This window comes from Schistocerca serialis, chromosome 8 (genome assembly GCF_023864345.2).
Source record: "Schistocerca serialis cubense isolate TAMUIC-IGC-003099 chromosome 8, iqSchSeri2.2, whole genome shotgun sequence".
Taxonomy (NCBI): Eukaryota; Metazoa; Arthropoda; class Insecta; order Orthoptera; family Acrididae; genus Schistocerca; species Schistocerca serialis.
Window position 1 is genome coordinate 441,911,928 of NC_064645.1, and position 20,515 is coordinate 441,932,442.

At 41.2% G+C, this 20,515-nt stretch overlaps 1 protein-coding gene across 1 annotated transcript in view; it reads right to left on the reverse strand.

The window, feature by feature from the left end:
- The window catches only part of LOC126417176 (intraflagellar transport protein 56), a 186,053-nt gene that overhangs the window by 112,632 nt on the left and 52,906 nt on the right, over positions 1-20,515 (reverse strand). The window lies entirely within an intron of this gene.

Below are 20,515 nucleotides of genomic sequence, written 5' to 3' on the forward strand. Positions count from 1 at the left end.
CGGATGCCAGAAAAAAAATAGTTTCAATACAGAATTCATTCAGAACTTTGTAAATAATTATCTCTTACACCCATACCAGACTAAATAAAAATATAGTAATAAGCTGAGAGTGGAAAACTCAGAACAAATGGAATCATTATTTTATTTTTCCATGTTGTTGTTGTGGTCTTCAGTCCTGAGACTGGTTTGATGCAGCTCTCCATTTTACTCTATCCATGCTACTCTCCCAGTACCTACTGCAACCTACATTCTTCTGAATCTGTTTAGTGTATTCATCTCTTGGTGTCCCTCTATGATTTTTACCCTCCACGCTGCCCTCCAATACTAAACTGGTGATTCCTTGATGCCTCAGAATATGCCCTACCAACCGATCCCTTCTCCTAGTCAAGTTATGCCACAAACTTCTCTTCTCTCCAATTCTATTCAATACCTCCTCATTAGTTATGTGATCTACCCATCTAATCTTCAGCATTCTTCTGTAGCACCACATTTATAAAGCTTCTATTCTCTTCTTGTCTAAACTGTTTATCGTCCACATTTCACTTCCATACATGGCTACACTCCATACAAATACTTTCAGAAATGTCTTCCTGGCACTTAAATCTATACTCGATGTTAACAAATTTCTCTTTTTCAGAAACACTTTCCTTTCCATTGATGGTCTACATTTTATATCCTCTCTACTTCGACCATCATCAGTTATTTTGCTCCCCAAATAGCAAAACTCATTTACTACTTTAAGCCTCTCATTTCCTAATCTAATTCCCGCAGCATCACCCGATTTAATTCGACTACATTCCATTATCCTCGTCTTGCTTCTGTTGATGTTCATCTTATATCCTCCTTTCAAGACACTGTCCATTCCATTCAGCTGTTCCTCCAGGTTCTTTGCTGTCTCTGACAGAATTACAATTTCATCGGCAAACCTCAAAGTTTTTATTTCTTCTCCATGGATTTTAATTCCTACTCTGAATTTTTCTTTTGTTTCCTTTACTGCTTGCTCAATATACAGATTGAATAATATCGGGGAGAGGCTACAACCCTGTCTTACTCCCTTCCCAACCACTGCTTCCCTTTCATGCCCCTCGACTCTTATAACTGCCATCTGGTTTCTGTACAAATTGTAAATAGCTTTTCGCTCCCTGTGTTTTACCCCTGCCTCCTTCAGAATTTGAAAAAGAGTATTCCAGTCAACATTGTCAAAAGCTTTCTCTAAGTCTACAAATGCTAGAAATGTAGGTTTGCCTTTCCTTAATCTATTTTCTAAGATAAGTTGCAGGGTCAGTATTGCCTCACGTGTTCCAACATTTCTACGGAATCCAAACTGATCTTCCCCGAGGTCGGCTTCTACCAGTTTTTCCATTTGTCTGTAAAGAATTCATGTTAATATTTTGCAGCTGTGGCTTATTAAACTGATAGTTCGGTAATTCTCACATCTGTCAACACCTGCTTTCTTTGGGAATGAAATTATTATATTTTTCTTGAAGTCTGAGGGTATTTTGCCTGTCTCATACATCTTGTTCACTAGATGGTAGAGTTTTGTTAGGCCTGGCTCTCCCACGGCTGTCAGTAGTTCTAATGGAATGTCGCCATACACTAATCATTTTCTTATATTGGGTTTGGTGCCAGACTGGCTAGCATGCACCCCTGTAATGGGACAGATACTTATGGGCCCAGCCATGGAGTTAAATACAGAGAACTACCCACAATACCCCAGCAACTGGGGGCTACTATTGGATTTTTTACTGTAGACACTTGAGTTTAGGCTTTAATTACTAGTCAACCAATAGAGAAAATGAGTTGTACCAGTATTTTTCTTGCATTATTCTGCATTAGGCTACATGCAGCAATTTGGTTTTAAAGTTCAATATATATATTTCATTTTATATTGCAGTAAGGATTATCTGGTTTTGGACATCTTCACTAGGAACTATTCATTCTTAAAACTGTATAGCTTGAAATATATTGTTCGATGTTAATGAGATTTTAATGGGTTATAGGCACATATGTTGGTAGTGGCAGTCTGAAGTTCCAGGATTTTACAGTCAACCAAAAGAAAGTTTTTATGATTTTTCTATGATTTTTCTAAAGTTCCTTTTTCTCAGCCCAGGACAAACATATAACAGAAAGAGTGGGTTTGTTTTGAAGGTCTGTTTCGTGGTTGTAAGAAACTGAAACCACTGTGACCAGGGTGTCAAAAATCCAACTCGATGATTTTATTTATGCACAATACGAAGAACCATTCACAATTTTTACAGAAATAAGGTATTCCCCACAATTAAAATCCTCCACCTGAAACTGATAGAACATTTCCTGGTATTTCAGTCTCTATTCTTTTGAAAGAAGACTGGGATTCCATTTCAAAAAACTAACAGAAAACCAGTGCTGATGGAGGCTGTGACAGCTGCTGTATAACAACATACATTCCTTAGAAGACTATGAGGGCTACGAACACAAGGCCATGAGATCTTGTTTACAGATGAGTTGGGGTGCAGACAGAATCACACAATGAAGTATCGGTGACAAGAAAACATCATTAAATCTTTAGAAAATAGCTTTGAAAACTATAATCAACACTGAGGATACAGTTAGATAATTTACGGATATTGTGGAGGATTCAAGACAGAGTCTGGAGCTGGAAATGTACCATAATTTTGTACATTGGAAATGAAAAAGGATTTCTTGGCAGTGCAGAACTTCGTTTTACTGGAAAGGATGGAATGGGAGATTAACAAAATGAAATTAATTTTATTCATTATGAAGAACTGTTGGAGAAAGTCCTGTGTTTATTGCCTTATAGGTCAGCCGTTGTTATAGATCAAACACCATATCATACGATGGTTGATCGTCCAACTAAAAACCTGAGCATGTCTTGGCTGAATGGTGAAACCATATCTTGAATAGCGTAAAAGAATATTTCACTCCCACCTGGAGTTTAGCAAACTGACTACAGCAAAGCTGATACTCACAACCAGTTCTTATTTTCAAACACTAAAAAAGAAACTGGAATATTTAACTAAACAACTTTGACCAGACATAAAACTCGTTTGGTTACCTGTGGCTCGTTGCGAGCTTAATCAAACTAACTCATATGGGCTTATGTAAGGAAAAAAATAGCAAAAACGACTAACACATCAGAAAACAGTAGCAGTATTCAAGTATTAAAGCTTTATACCGAGAAGCCTTATATGCTGTAACTCCATATGAGCCGCAACTCTTATACCTGATCATGAACATAGCACCTGATTCTGCTTCCGCGCCGACTGCTAATCACTCTTTCTAATAGGCACACAACCATTCTTCAATAGTACTCTTTATTAAATCCATATCATACTGTATTGTCACAGTGGTTGCAGCTTCTCACAATCATGAAAGAGAATATTGAACTTTAAAACCAAAATACTCCATATAGCCTACTGCAGAATAAAATAAGAAAAATATTGGTACTCATTTTGCAATAGGCCTATTAGGTCGCTTGTAATTGAAGCCTAAATTCAAGCCTCCATAATAAAAAATCCAATGGTAGAGTCTCAATGCCTGGGGGACCAAAAAATTTTAATACAATCACAAAAGGACAGTGCAGTGTAGCATTGTTATCTGAATTTGAAGACAGTCATATGAAATGTGTTGCTGTGTTAAAAACAACAGCCTTTGCATTCCTTTGGGTAAGAGTCCTTGGTACAGGTGAAGGTGGTTATATTTTGATTCTATTTGGAAGTCTGAGAACTGCTTTATTTGGGAGTCAGTTTGGACTGAAGCTTGCTGAGGATCTACAAACCAAGTGTGTTATTTGCATAGTATTAAAAAAGTATGAAAGCTTTAACATATTGCTGTCCTTATTACTTTTACTAATTACTATTATTACTATTGCAATTACTTTTTGTGAATGAATAAATAAATTTCATCATGAAAACATCAACAATGGTGATTTACACTGACATTACTTTATATGGGTGTTGTTTGTTGAAGTTTTTCAGTTTCTATTGGTTCCACTGTGTTGTTATAAAGACGGGCCCACAGAGAGCAATTACTTTCTGAGAATACTTAAAATAATAATTTATTACAAAGAGTGGCCAAAAAAATATACAGGTTGTCTCTAATATTCCACAAGTAGTTTAAGGTGTGGTGTCACCGCCAGACACCACACTTGCTAGGTGGTAGCTTTAAATCGGCCGCGGTCCATTAGTACATGTCGGACCCGCGTGTCGCCACTTTCAGTGATAGCAGACCGAGCGCCACCACACGGCAGGTCTAGAGAGATGTACTAGCACTCGCCCCAGTTGTACGGACGACTTTGCTAGCGACTACACGGACGGAGACTCTCTCATTTGCCGAGAATATAGATAGCATAGCCTTCAGCTAAGTCAATGGCTACGACCTAGCAAGGCGCCATTAGCATTATATTGCATGTATCTAAAGAGTCTAACTTGTATCGTCAAGAGCGATATACAAATGATGGATTAAAGTTAAGTATTCCAGAATCTACGTACTTTTCTTTATAGCATTCATTACGTATCCTGTTACAGACCTATCTCTTGCCTGCGTGAGCTAAACGCGTGCCTTTCGGCTACTTCCGTGGCGTGTCTGTCTTGCTACGCCACAACAGTTGGCGATGAGCCAATAGAGTTTGTATTAATTTGCTTGTGTCATGGCTTCGCCACAATCTCCAGATGTACTGTCCGAATTTTATCGCTTGCAGAATCAACAGACGCAGGCGTTATTGGATGCCCTTGGACAGCTCGTTCAGGGTCAACGTGCAATGCAAAACGATGCGGCAGCCGCCGCTTCACCGCTACCGCAGCCACAACATGCAGTTGCACCCCCATTCCGTAATTTTCAAGCGGATGTGGAAACATGGACGGAGTGGTCACGCCAATTTGGATTCCATCTCGCCGCCTACAGAATTCAAGGTAACGAGCGGCAGCCTTTTTTATTGGCCTGTGTAGGTGTGTCCACCTACCGTGTAATAGTGAAATTGTTTCCCCGACGCGACGTAGCAACTCTGTCCTATGAAGAAATTTTGTCAGCGTTAGATGCCTATTTCAAAGAAACAGTAAATGTCGTTGCAAAAAGGTATACGTTCTTTCGTACAAAACGTACGGCCGGTCAGACTAATAGGGAGTGGGTTGCAACATTGCAAGGCCTTACAAGGGATTGTGCTTTTGAGTGTGAATGCGGACTCCCTTATTCAGATACAATGGTATGTGATGCAATTGCACAGAACGTTTCTGATGTTCGTATACGGGAACAGATTTTGAAACTAGTCAATCCCTCCCTTCAACAAGTGATAGACATATTAGATAGGCAAGACACACTTGACTTTGCACAGGAATCATTTGAACCTTCGCCAGCTGTGTGTCACATTAACCGGCCCGCCGGGCGCATGCACGGAACGAAAAACAGCCCTCGCGCTCGTCCGCGCAGCTGCCGCCTAGCTCTCCACGTGTGCCGCGTAAGCGAGCAAATGCAGTGAAATCATGCCCGCGGTGTGCGACTAGACATTCGCGTGACAATTGCCCGTCACGCCAAGCTATTTGCTTTTACTGTCATAAGAACGGACATGTTCAAAGTGTTTGCCAGAAAAAGCTCAGATCCGACAATCACAGCCATTCCAGGCCCTTTGCTTCACGCCAGAATCGAGCCAAGAATACTCAGGCTCGTGAACCTTCGCCCATGGACATTCATGTAGTTAATTCCACTCCGTCCAGTGCCACTTTCTCTAACAGTGACTGTGTTCGTCCCACAAAAAGTGTGCGTCGACATCGACGGAAATCTCGTCCGGTCGCAAGTGCTTCTGTACCTGTATCAGTTCAAATTGCACGAGAGAGTCGCTCTTGTCGTCAGCAGGACAATAAACTTTTTGTAGACTTGGACTTTGAAGGCAAAGTGATCCCATTCCAGCTCGATACCGGAGCTGCAGTTTCATTGATCAATCACGACACGTACAAACAACTGGGCAAACCTCCGTTGCGTGCCGCAACTGTTCAGCTCACTAGTTATTCAGGACAGCATATCCCTGTGTTCGGACAGTGCAGCCTTCTTGCATAATACAAGGGACAAACAAAACTGGTGTCATTTTACGATCTTCGTTCTTCTACTGCGGTAAACTTGTTTGGTTTAGATTTATTTCAATTGTTTAACATGTCTATAGTCAATCAGGTACTATCAGTGAACGAGACTGTGCCTTCAGCCAGTGTTTCTCATCAATGTGAAGAATTTGCAGACATTTTTGCACCGGGCCTTGGTTGCGCTAAGAACTATAAAGCACATTTGGAACAGAAAGTCAACGCGCAACCGAAATTTTTCAGAGCCCACAATGTTCCCCACGCATTGCGTGATGAGGTAGCAAGAACATTACACGATTTGGAATCGCACGGTGTGATTGAACGTGTGCAGATTATTGTTTCCGACAATGGCCCACAATTCTTGTCCGCAGAATTTCAGTCATTCTGCACGGCCAATGGTGTTCAACATCTGACATCCGCGCTGTTTTCGCCTCAGTCGAACGGTGCCGCTGAACGATTGGTCCGGACTTTCAAGTCACAGATGTTGAAGTTGAAAGAGTCGCATTCTCGGGAGGACGCGTTATTGCTCTTTTTGTCTTCGTATCGCTCTCAGCCCCGAGATGGTCGCTCGCCGGCTGAGTTGCTCCACGGTCGTCCTCATCGAACCTTGATGTCTTTGCTGCATCCGCCGCATCAGGTTCCTGTGCAGCGGCAGCCACCTGCTTTTGCTCCAGACGACGTTGTATTCTATCGCAACTATCGTGGTTCACGGCATTGGCTCGCAGGGCGCATTCTTCGCTGCCTCGGCCACGCGATGTATCTGGTTTTGGTGGCCTCTGGTGAGGTGCGTCGGCATCTCAATCAGCTGCGCCTCTGTCGTCGCACGGGTTCTGCCGCTCCCCGTCTGCTTTCAGCGACGGTGCCGTCCGGTCAGCGCCCTGGGGACCCATCTACTGGCTCGCCTCATCCCCAGGTGTTACCGACGCTGCCTTCCAATTTGCCTCATGGCACCGGGCCGCCGCCGCCGCCTGTTCTCCCGCCGGCGCCGCCTGCAGTGGACGCGTCGCTGCAACCGCCTGGCGCCTCCCTGGGTCACGCGCCGCCGATCGCTTCCCGTGACCAGATGTCCTCCGCCATGGAACTCTTGCCCGCTCCAGACCAGATGTCGTCTTCGCCCGACGGGTGCCCCGACGCAATGGAGGTCGACCCTTCGGCCCCTCCTATATCTCTAAGGGCGCATACACCGCATGTTGATGTGCACCCTGGACTAGGTTTTCAGGCGTTTCCTAGCTCCCCTCGGACCGAATGGCCGGGTGCGGATGGCACAGCCTCGCCTGTTGTTAGGCTCCCCACCTCATCGCATACGTCAACATGGGGTCCTCCCCACGGCGGGCGGAAGCCTTATAACACGACCATTCGACGATTTGCGGGGGAGGAAAGTGGTGTCACCGCCAGACACCACACTTGCTAGGTGGTAGCTTTAAATCGGCCGCGGTCCATTAGTACATGTCGGACCCGCGTGTCGCCACTTTCAGTGATAGCAGACCGAGCGCCACCACACGGCAGGTCTAGAGAGACGTACTAGCACTCGCCCCAGTTGTACGGACGACTTTGCTAGCGACTACACGGACGGAGACTCTCTCATTTGCCGAGAATATAGATAGCATAGCCTTCAGCTAAGTCAATGGCTACGACCTAGCAAGGCGCCATTAGCATTATATTGCATGTATCTAAAGAGTCTAACTTGTATCGTCAAGAGCGATATACAAATGATGGATTAAAGTTAAATATTCCAGAAGCTACGTACTTTTCTTTATAGCATTCATTACGTATCCTGTTACAGACCTATCTCTTGCCTGCGTGAGCTAAACGCGTGCCTTTCGGCTACTTCCATGGCGTGGCTGTCTTGCTACGCCACAACATAAGGTAAATAAGAAAAGTTTTTTTTTGTTGCAACTGATAACATGCAATTAAAAGTAGGTTCTGTTGCATGTTCTGTACTTAAACTTTTTCCTCTACTGAGACACTAACAACTATGGTTTTCATATAGGCAATTATATGGAAGAAAACCTTTCATTTTAAGAATTTTATCATCATGAAACTCCTCACATGGCCAGTTTAATTGTAGTTGAATTACTAGTTATGATATAGAGTTACATTTACAAGAAATTGATTATGTTTTCCCTTTGACAGACTTGTATGGCAACCTTATGAGTAACACTGGGGCTCTATCAATTATGGTATCACTTAGAGCATAACAATCTAAGAGGGCACACTCAAAAATAATGGCTCTGATTTTTTTATGTGAAATCTCTTACAGCTTTTTAAATAACACAAATATTATTAATATTTTACATCTTTATTCTTCATGTCTGTATACTTATTTCTCAACATAGTCACCCTGGCGATGAACACATTTCTCCCAAAAACAGACCAGTTTGTTGATAATATCACTGTAGAATGTTGGACTGTGTTGATGGAGCCACAACTCCACCTATGCTTGCACCACTTCATCACTACCAAAGTGAAATCTTCAATGGTGTTCTTTAAGTTTTGGGAACAGATGAACGCTGGATGGGGCTGAGTTGGGACTGTAAGGAGGATGACTGATGACAGTGAACCCACGCATCAGACTGTTGCAGTTGTCTCTGTTCGTATGTAGTCTGGCACAGTCACGCTGAAGAAGAGGGTGCTCCATTTGTGGACAAACTCTTCACATTTGAAACTTGATTACAGCATGCTGTTTCTCATGCACTGCACCTAAATAGTTATGTTACACACCGACATGTTACCTACTACAATTCGGAGCCCTCTAGTGGCAAAGGGCTGCAAATATGTCGACACGAAGAACAACGATGTAAAATGTTAATAAAATTTGTATTATTTAAAAAGCTTTATGAGTTTTCACATAAACAGTTTGGAGGTACTACTTGTTGGCATGCCCTAATATGTTTCATCAAGGACACAATTTATCATAAGTATCACTATCCATCAACATTCAGTGGTACTGTGCTCTTTATTCCACAATATAATTATGCTCGGATAAAAACATTAATAATGTATAAAAGGACAAATTTATTTTTTAACATCAACTAAATGATTTTTGATGATTTTTCTTTTTGGTGTACACTTACTTCATAACTTATACTATTTTTGTTTATCCTTATGTACAGAGGATAGGCAAAATAATGTGAACAATGGTTGTTGTTGTTGTGGTCTTCAGTCCTGAGACTGGTTTGATGCAGCTCGCCATGCCACTCTATCCTGTGCAAGCTTCTTCATCTCCCAGTACCTACTGCAACCTACATCCTTCTGAATCTGCTTAGTGTATTCATCTCTTGGTCTCCCCCTACGATTTTTACCCTCCACGCTGCCCTCCAATGCTAAATTGGTGATCCCTTGATGCCTCAGAACATGTCCTACCAACCGATCCCTTCTTCTGGTCAAGTTGTGCCACAAACTTCTCTTCTCCCCTATCCTATTCAATACTTCCTCATTAGTTATGTGATCTACCCATCTAATCTTCAGCATTCTTCTGTAGCACCACATTTCGAAAGCTTCTATTCTCTTCTTGTCCAAACTATTTACTGTTCATGTTTCACTTCCATACATGGCTACACTCCATACAAATACTTTCAGAAATGACTTCCTGACACTTAAATCTATACTCGATGTTAACAAATTTCTCTTCTTCAGAAACACTTTCCTTGCCATTGCCAGTCTACATTTTATATCGTCTCTACTTCGACCATCATCAGTTATTTTGCTCCCCAAATAGCAAAACTCCTTTACTACTTTAAGTGTCTCATTTCCTAATCTAATACCCTCAACATCACCCGACTTAATTCGACTACATTCCATTATTCTCGTTTTGCTTTTGTTGATGTTCATCTTATATCCTCCCTTCAAGACACCATCCATTCCGTTCAACTGCTCTTCCAAGTCCTTTACTGTCTCTGACAGAATTACAATGTCATCGGCGAACCTCAAAGTTTTTGCTTCTTCCCCATGGATTTTAATACCTACTCCGAATTTTTCTTTTGTTTCCTTTACTGCCTGCTCAATATACAGATTGAATAACATCGGGGAGAGGCTACAACCCTGTCTTACTCCCTTCCCAACCACTGCTTCCCTTTCATGTCCCTCGACTCTTATAACTGCCATCTGGTTTCTGTACAAATTGTAAATAGCCTTTCGCTCCCTGTATTTTACCCCTGTCACCTTTAGAATTTGAAAGAGAGTATTCCAGTCAACATTGTCAAAAGCTTTCTCCAAGTCTACAAATGCTAGAAACGTAGGTTTGCCTTTCCTTAATCTTTCTTCTAAGATAAGTCGTAAGGTCAGTATTGCCTCACGTGTTCCATTATTTCTACGGAATCCAAACTGATCTTCCCCGAGGTCGGCTTCTACTAGTTTTTCCATTCGTCTGTAAAGAACTCGTGTTAGTATTTTGCAGCTGTGGCTTATTAAACTGATTGTTCGGTAATTTTCACATCTGTCAACACCTGCTTTCTTTGGGTTGGAATTATTATATTCTTCTTGAAGTCTGAGGGTATTTCGCCTGTTTCATACATCTTGCTCACCAGATGGTAGAGTTTTGTTAGGACTGGCTCTCCCAAGGCCGTCAGTAGTTCCAACGGAATGTTGTCTACTCCGGGGGCCTTGTTTCGACTCAGGTCTTTCAGTGCTCTGTCAAACTCTTCACGCAGTATCGTATCTCCCATTTCATCTTCACCTACATCGTCTTCCATTTCCATAATATTGCCCTCAAGTACATCGCCCTTGTATAGACCCTCTATATACTCCTTCCACCTTTCTGCCTTCCCTTCTTTGCTTAGAACTGGGTTTCCATCTGAGCTCTTGATGTTCATACAAGTGGTTCTCTTATCTCCAAAGGTCTCTTTAATTTTCCTGTAGGCAGTATCGATCTTACCCCTAGTGAGATAAGCCTCTACATTCTTACATTTGTCCTCTAGCCATCCCTGCTTAGCCATTTTGCACTTCCTGTCGATCTCATTTTTGAGACGTTTGTATTCCTTTTTGCCTGCTTCATTTACTGCATTTTTATATTTTCTCCTTTCATCAATTAAATTCAATATTTCTTCTGTTACTCAAGGATTTCTACTAGCCCTCGTCTTTTTACCTACTTGGTCCTCTGCTGCCTTCACTACTTCATCCCTCAAAGCTACCCATTCTTCTTCTACTGTATTTCTTTCCCCCATTCCTGTCAATTGTTCCATTATGCTCTCCCTGAAACTCTGTACAATCTCTGGTTCTTTCAATTTATCCAGGTCCCATCTCCTTAAATTCCCACCTTTTTGGAGTTTCTTCAGTTTTAATCTACAGTTCATAACCAATAGATTGTGGTCAGAGTCCACGTCTGCCCCTGGAAATGTCTTACAATTTAAAACCTGGTTCCTAAATCTCTGTCTTACCATTATATAATCTATCTGATACCTTTTAGTATCTCCAGGGTTCTTCCCTGTATACAACCTTCTATCATGATTCTTAAACCACGTGTTAGCTATGATTAAGTTGTGCTCTGTGCAAAATTCTACCAGGCAGCTTCCTCTTTCATTTCTTACCCCCAATCCATATTCACCTACTACGTTTCCTTCTCTCCCTTTTCCTACACTCGAATTCCAGTCACCCATGGCTATTAAATTTTCGTCTCCCTTCACTATCTGAATAATTTCTTTTATTTAATTCGTTCACTATGCTGTTTGTAGTAGCTTACCCGCATTCCTATGAACAATGGTATAGTAATGGAATGGTTATGTTTGATGGTCAACAACGCAGGGAAGGCACATGTCGTGCTGGATTGTGCATGTTCAGTAAGGACTAGGCATCAGTGCAGGTTGTTTACAAGTAGTGCACATTTCATATTTGCATCCAGGGACCAAGGTTGAAATGCAATGAAAGACCTAACAGAGTTCCAAAGAGGACTGATTGTGGGGGCACAATTGGCTGGAGCATCAGTAACCAAAACAGCCAGCTTACTGAATGCTTCATGAGCAACTGTTTCAACAGTGCAGACAACCTTGTAGGTGGGGCAACCCCAGCTGTGAGTATTCAACTTGGGTATTAGTAATTGCTTCAGCTGTATTCTGGTACTTTATTACTGTACCATTACCAGTTTCATGGTGTTAAAGCCACATTTCAGGTGACATATGATTAAAACATTAGAGCGGAAAAGCTCGGAATCTTTTTTCCCAACATTTGTTGTTTGTCAAATACAAAACACCGCTAAAAGACGGTTTAAAATGACAGAGATCGTCGAACGCTAACACGAATTGAGTCAAAACAATACAAATCTAATGAGCTGCTATACCGAAACCATTAGTGGTGACAAATAACGCAAAGAAGCGTAAAACATGGTGTCAGGAGCATAAATCCTAGACGGCTGATCAGTGGAAACACGTCATGTGGACATTTTTGTTATTTCCAACATCGAGCCAGGTTTATGTCTGGAGAACACCAAAAGAAGCCTCCAATCCTGATTGCTTGATTCCTATGGTTAAGCATGGATGTGGAAGCGTGATGGTGTGGACAGGCATATTATGGTATTCTGCTGGTCCCATCATTACTCTCAATGGCTATGGCTGTGTTACAGTCAATAATTATGTGAACATTTTAGGTGATCAGGTGCACCCCATGATTGAAATGTTGTTCCCCAACAATGATGCCATATTTCAGGATGATAATGCACCCATTCACGCAGCCAGGACAGTAAAATCATGGTATGGGGAACTGAACTGCAGATCCAAATTCATAGAAAATAAAAATCCACGTTCATAGAAAATAAAAATCCAAGTTCATCATGTTCAGCTGTTTATCTGTCAACCCAAAATTAATTAATTACAAGATGTTATAGGCCCATGACCATGAAACAAATCATATTTTATGAAAAATTAATTTTGGACATTTAGTAATAGTCCATATAAAATCGTGGCAAGTAAAGTTACTTTCCCAACCATAAATGAAGAGAAAAATAACTTCAAGGTGGTTATGCATGTTAATTTTTTATTTTGTCCTGTAAATTCGTTGTTTACAAGTAGTGTAGTAGTAATTTAGGATAAGTCTGGTGACAGAATACATTGTTACATGAGCAAGATATCATACATATACTACTTTACCCTTTACCTAAGAACAATTGGTTGGGCATAATATTACAACCTGTGGATTTTTATCATCATAAATGAAACTAAAAAACAACAAATTTATCTTCAGACTTAAGTAAAAGCAGCACTTTTTTTGAAGAGTGTGTTTCTTACCTAGGTGGTTTCCTGTATTGCTGCACTAACAGTATCCAGTCAAATCTTTATTACCACATAACGTGCCTCATACAATTAAAGATTGTTACACAGGTGACTTGTCAATTCTAACACTATACACACACTAATAAAAATTATGTAATGTTATAATACATACATTGTTACTTCTTCAGCCATGTACTTTTTACATGGTTATCATAAAAAAAAAAACCTATGGTATACATATGTCATTGCTTCTTTAGACAATTTACACAGTTATCATTCAAGAAATCATCTACACTATAGTAGCATTCAATTTTCAATTATTTTTCTATGTCTCCTTCAGTATTTTTTAGATTTGGGTTACACTTCCCCTTACAGATTCTATTCATAAATTTCAGCCTGTGTAATGTAATGATATAAATGGTAACGTTCAGTTGGCTCAGTACTGTAGTGTAGCTACCTAGTTTTAAGTGAAACTTGTGACAATTTGTAAGAAGCCACCATGGAGCATTCCGTTAGCTACCACTGACTGGTAAGCACTATGTGGCAACATACAGGTTACAGCAACATGTACATGAAAGGATTGTGAAACAGGCTAGCCATGCTCGGTGAAACCTGCACTGTGCAAAAGTAATAGCCAGAGTGGGCAGGACAGTATCACCACACCAGGGCAAGATCCATGTTACGAGTTATGTGGCCAGAGGGTGAGCAATAGTGCAACAAATGTGCCACGGAGCTGTAAACAGTGAATTTTGAGGCTGATTCATTCAGAGTCTGATGGCACTACCACGATTCCAGGGCTACACTAGATGATGAGACAACTGAGCACTGCCAGCAAAGCTATGGGCTCAGGACTATGTCGGTGCAGCCGCCTCCCTCGTTAAGTCTACTCTGTGGGATTTGGTGCCTTAGTGCTGCCCACCTGCCGTCCTCACCTTCTGCTGCCAGGCTCCTACTAGGTGGCAGCAGGTCATGTCTCATGCATGGCAGTCTTCCCTCATCACAAAGCAGGATGCAGGCTGGGCGTGAGTCACCAAGGTGTGGGCATCTGCAGCAGAATGCCGTTGCATCACTGTGGATGTCAGGGCCTTGACTGACTGACTTGCCATTGGACTGTTGCCTGCCTAACGTCAGCATCCCAGGGGGCTGATACGTATAGCTCTACATTGGGGCACAAGCTGGCCATCTGCTGGCCATTGCCAGCCTGCCACATTGGAGTTGTCTCTTGTTACTCGACACTTGGTGAGTTACAACACACAGTATATTCAAATATTGGGGAAACTTACAGCTCCCACTGAGTACAAATCTGTGGTTCATTCCCTGACTTTTCTGGTATTGGTGACTCTTGCACTAACAATTTGTCTGGTCTGGATGCTTTCAAAGCCTTTGGTTTGTCCACTGTGGATGTGGTGCACCTTGTTCCTGACTAGATGCCTTACCAATAGTTAGATTCTCCATTTTCTGAGTTCTTGCCTTTTTTTCAGATGAGCTAGGTTCTGTCACTAATTTTACAGCCCACATTACCCTGAAACCTGTGACCCGGCCTACCTTTTTCCACGTGTGCCCTATTCCAGTGGCCTTGTGTGATCAGGCGAAATCAGAATTCAACAAGCTGAAGTTATTGGGGGTCATAAAGCCTGTTATGTCAAGTGAGTGGTCTGCCCTCTTCGTGACTGTTAAAAAATCGAATGGTCAGCTTCATCTTTGAGGCAACTTTAAAGTTTCTGTTACTCCTCAGTGTTTCACTGACCCCCACCCTTTGCCCTATATGGACGAGGCTTTGACCAAACTTGCCAGTTTTTCTCTGAAATTGATTTATCTGAAGACTATTTACAGGTTCTGTTGGATGAGGATTCGAAAAAGCTCCTTGTGATTAATATGCCCTTCAGGTTTTACCAATATCAGTGCTTCCCATTCCGTGTGGCTAGTGCCCTGGGAATTTTACAGCACTTTTTTTTGGAACAAATGACAATGTCCGTTCTGAGGCGCATCAACTTTATCAATGACACCGTCATGAGGCGTGCATCCATTTACACACCTGGTTCACAGTTTTACACACTGCATGGCTGAAATGCAACTTGGCAAAGTCTCACAATTTCAGCCATCCATTGTGTATTTGATGTTTGAGGTTTCTCAGGATAGTGTAAAGCCTTTATTTCAGCATGTAGCTGCCATCACAGCTGTGTCTTACTCTTCCAGTGTCAAAAAACCCCAATCATTTTTAGCGAAAACTGCCTCCTACCACAAATTCATTCTGGGTGTGGCCATGTTGGCCCATCCCCTCCATGAACTGCTCCATAAAGACGTTCCTTTCCAGTGAATGCTGGCCTGTGAATGTGTGTTCATGCTTTTGAAATCTAAATTGCATTCTGCTCCTTGTTTGGCTACCTTCTATCATGGCCAACACCAGGTCTCAGCTACAGACACCTCTCAGTAGGGACTTGGGACTGTCTTGCACATCGCTATGAGGACTGTTCCGAATGTCCGATATCTTATGCATAGACACTCAAGCCCACTCAGCAGCACTACTCCCAAGTTAAAAAGGAAGTGCTTGATATCATCTATGGCCTCAAGAAGTTTCATGTATTCTTGTATGGATCTAAGTTCCACCTCATTACTAACCACAAACCCTTAGTTTCGTTGTTTAATCCTTCTGCTTTGTTGCCCAGCAAAGCAGCACATCACCTCCAGATATGGCCCTGCTTCTGTCTCACTACAATATGAAATACATTTTCGGCCCACCATGCAGCATACAAATGCTGATGGGGCTGGATCCTTGTTGATCAGGACGATGATGGTGCTGTGGAGCCTTCCTCTATTATAAAGACAGCATAGCTGGTGCTCCTTCTCAGACTGTGTTCTGCTGCTTAGTGTACTGTTTCTATGTTTGTCATTTACTTGAACTTGGATTACTAAACTTTTGTTCTTAGTGGCTGCATTATTGGTTGTGTCTAGCACTATGACAAAAACATTGGTTAACATTTATTGCATAGGTTGGGAAGCAGCAATTCTTAAAAACCATATTGATAGCTTAAAATATACTAGTTTCCTTTTGAATATCTGTACATTATTAATTTCCTTTTTTGTATTGATGTAAAGATTACTGTATACTTTCATCCCTGACTCTGCAACACTCTGGTGTACTTTTATGAGAGTTGCAGAGACTAGATAGTAATTTTTCATCTGTCTTGAGTCACAGCTGTGAATGTGTCAATTTGTTTTCAAGAATCCCCTAATGTTATCTACAACCATCATCAGTGAGTATATATACTGACCCATAAATGCAGACAAACCCCACATCTTACTCTAACTGTTCATTTTTGAAGTATTAAAACTTTTTCAGTTCCTGCAGCATTTCCCCAGAAGATTATACCATAGGTGATTACAAGAAGGAAATATGCAAAATATGACAACAGCATGAGAAATGGCTCTCACAAGGAGAGATCCCCAGCGATGTCATCAACTTTTTGAAATAATATATATGGTGAGGAAGGTTACAGTCCAAGGAATCAAACCCTGCAGCCATTCATCCCAGTAGGTCCTCATTTGCAAGTAACCATTAATAAGAAATTTCAAAATCTTGTGTGATGCTCTATAATGTTAAAAATAGCAACAATTTACAATATGTTTGCACAGTGTAATGGTTAAGGTACTGATCTAACATACAAAAGGTTATGGATTCAAATCTTATCAGAAGCTTTGATCTTTTTTATTTTTAAATCTTTATCAAAGTGATTTTGATCATTATTATTATTATTCAATTATTTTATATATATATTTATATGCAATTTTCTCTATTCCTTTTTCGCTTCATATTAGTCATCATATGAAATACACCATTTGCTCTTTCTTCCTATGAGTCTTTTTCTCATTTGAAATCCTTGTTCATGTGACTTTGATTACTGTTATGTATTAACTTTGATTTAATTTCTTCCATTTTATTAATTTACATTTTCGTCCATGTTATTGCATTCATAATTTCTACTTCTCATTTTACCTGTATTTCATTTTACTTATAATCCCTGCTTTTGTTGAAATCATCACTTCCATTATTCTGTCCATAGTACAATAAAAATTTATGTTTTAAATGTTTGTATGACGATTACCATCCAAAAAGATGTACATCTTATAATGAAAAATACATTCTTGACACCACTGCACAGGCAATATAAATGAATTATTTTTGTCTTTCGTTTTTAAATGACAGATTGGCATTTTTGAATGTTTAAACATAATGATAGATAAATAAAAATAATTAAATTCACATGCACAAAAATTCCAAGTGGGAAAAGAATGATAGGAGAAAGAAATTAGCACAATTGAGGAAGTTAATACTTTGATTAAAATGACATGACAAAGGAACACAAATTTAAAAAAAAATTATTACTATTTTTAAAGCTATACAATATTATGTGAAATTCTGAAATGCTTTTTCATTGACTATTTGCAAAACGATAGCCCACCAGGGTGAAAGAATGCAAGATGTAATACCTGGGACCTTAACCTACATCAGTGTATAGATTGTTTTAAAAAGTCAACACCACCACTAAGGACCTTTTCTTGTCAGTGCAAAGCATGCTGAGCTAAGTTTCTTGAGAAGCTGATCAATTTCCTCATTCCATCTTTAACTGATTGTACATACAGGTGTCTAGGAATTTCGTATGTGTGCCTTTCATTAACTTTCTGGTAGTTAATTTCCGTTTTAGGAAGTTGAAGTTCTTTATTTGTTTTCGAAACTGTGTAATCTTAGTTTTTGAAACATTTAGGGTCAGGCAATTTGCTGTGAATTATCTGTATCCTTGGTTAGTAGCTATCTGGGCTGCACCCTGCACTGTGGAATTGGGCCCTTTCATCAGAATATTTGTCTCATCAGCAACCATCATTATTTTTCCTCTGTTATTAATTGTAATAGGTATATCATCATTGTACATCAAGAAAATCAGTGGCACAAGGATCATGCCCTTGAGGACTTTGTGTTTTATACTTCCCCAGTCTGAGTTTATTGTTACACCTGCCTCTGGTGAGACAACTCTTTGTTTCCTGTCGTGTGAGAATGGTTTGCCTTTGATGCCATACTATGGAAACTTTTCAAGCAATGTGTTATGATGTACACAGATGAATGCCTTAGCAAGGTAAGAGAAGATCCCCATTGGATATCTTCTGAAATTTCATTTGGCTGGAGTTTCATCTGTTGGACTAAATATAGGTATCTCTGTGTGAAAGCCCCTGCAAAAACCAAACTGTGTAGATGTCAGTAAACCACTTTGTGTAGTGCAGCTATAAATCCTACCATACACTATTCTCTCAAATGTCTTTGAGAATACTGGTAGCACACAGATGGGCTGATAGTTAGCTATTGCATGCTTCTCTTCACTTCTGTGGATTGGCATCACTATTGCATGTTTTAGTCAAACCATAGATATTCCAATTTTCATTGATCAATTAGACAAGTTCCACAATATATTTCTGATATGTATGTAAATGATTTTTAAAGCCTGCTTGATACACCATCATAACCAGAGGATTGAGTGCTTTAAAGTAATTTTATGATTCTTAGAATTTTTTTAGGAGTTGTGTTTTTGAAATGAAGTATTTCATTTGGTGCAGTTTATATGTGATTAAGCAGCTCTAAGGCTTCTGTGGAAGAGTGGTTATTATGGTTCCCTATTTTTTCAGCTGCAGTTTTAAAAATTCATTGAATTCAGAGGCTGTAATGTTTTGATTATTCTAGTCTGTACTAGAGAACTGTGGTATCTCTGCTTGTTCTGATTTTGGGTTCGTATTAGTCTCACTTTTGATGATGTTCCATCTCCCATCTCTTTGACCTACTAATTTTCTGTGCATAATGCATGAATTTCGCTTCCTGATTACACATGTTCTGATTTTACAGTATTTCTTGTGTTGCAATTTCACTGACAGGTTTGTACAAGCTCTCTGGATCCCTTTTTGACACACGATATTTTAAAGACTTTTGTTAACCACTCTTTTCTTCCATCTAGGACTGGTCTGATTTTAGTCTATCTTTGGGAGAAGTGAGCTGCAAAGTGTTTGAGAAATAAGATCAAGACTAAAATGAATATCTGAATCACAGTCTCTGCCTGACATATATCCTCCTATTGTTCCTGATGCAAACAATTTCTGAACTGTAACTCTTCAGGCTTTCCCGGCGATCTAATGACATCTTGGGTTGTCGGGTGTTCTGCCGGATATCAGCGTTGTACTTGCACGATATTTTGGTCACGTAGCTCGTAACCTTTATCAGGTGCGACCTGAGACTGCGCCTCGAGTGGACCTGGTCCAGTATTTATGCCTATGGCCTTCCCCCTCCACCAACGGCTGCAGGCGCTTCCTCTGTGGTCCACGCCCATTCCCTGCAACCTGCTGGAGCGTTGCTGCTCCGTTTTCCGTCTGCTGCGGTTCTAGGTGTTCCCTCTGCGGTCCGCGCCCACCAACCCCGCTCCTGGGGGTTTCATCTACGGTCTGGGGTACCAAGCGTTCCCCCTGCGGTCCGCGCCCGCTCACTACGACCTGTTGGAGCGTTGCCGCTCCGTTTTCGTCCACTGCGGCTCTGGATGTTCCCTCTGCGGTCTGCGCCCACCAGTCCCACTTCTGGGTGTTCCATCTTCGGTCTGGTGCTCCTGGCAGTCCGTCAGGGGCTCGTTTTCCATCTCCATGTCTCTGGTTCTTCTGTTTGTGCAGTGTTGCAGCTGGCCCCGTTGCTCCTTTAACAATTCCAGAGCCGGATCCCAGGCTCTGCTTAGCTGGTACCCTGTGTCATGGTTCATAAGATCGTCAGCCATTTTAATTTCTATCGATTCTCTTATAACACTGTCCCAAAATCTGGGTGTTTGTGCTAGAATCCTGGTATCCTCATACTTCATGGCATGATCTAGTTCTAGACAGTGTTCAGCAATGGCTGACTTAGTCACCTGTCTTAATCTAGTGTGCCTCTGATGTTCTTTGCACCTGATCTCCACAGTTCTTGTCGTCTGGCCAATGTAGGACCTGCCACATTGACAAGGTATATTGTAAATCCCTGGTTTTCGTAACCCCAGGTCGTCTTTGACACTCCCCAGCAGTCCCCCAATCTTGTTGGATGGACAGTAAACACACTTGATATTGTGTTCACGGAGGATCCTACTGATTCTGGCAGAAATAGAGCCAGCATAGGGCAGATATGCCACCTTCTTTGTTCCATCTTGGTCTTCTTCAGGAACCTGTGGTATGGTGGCTGGTTGGAGTGCCCTCTCAATT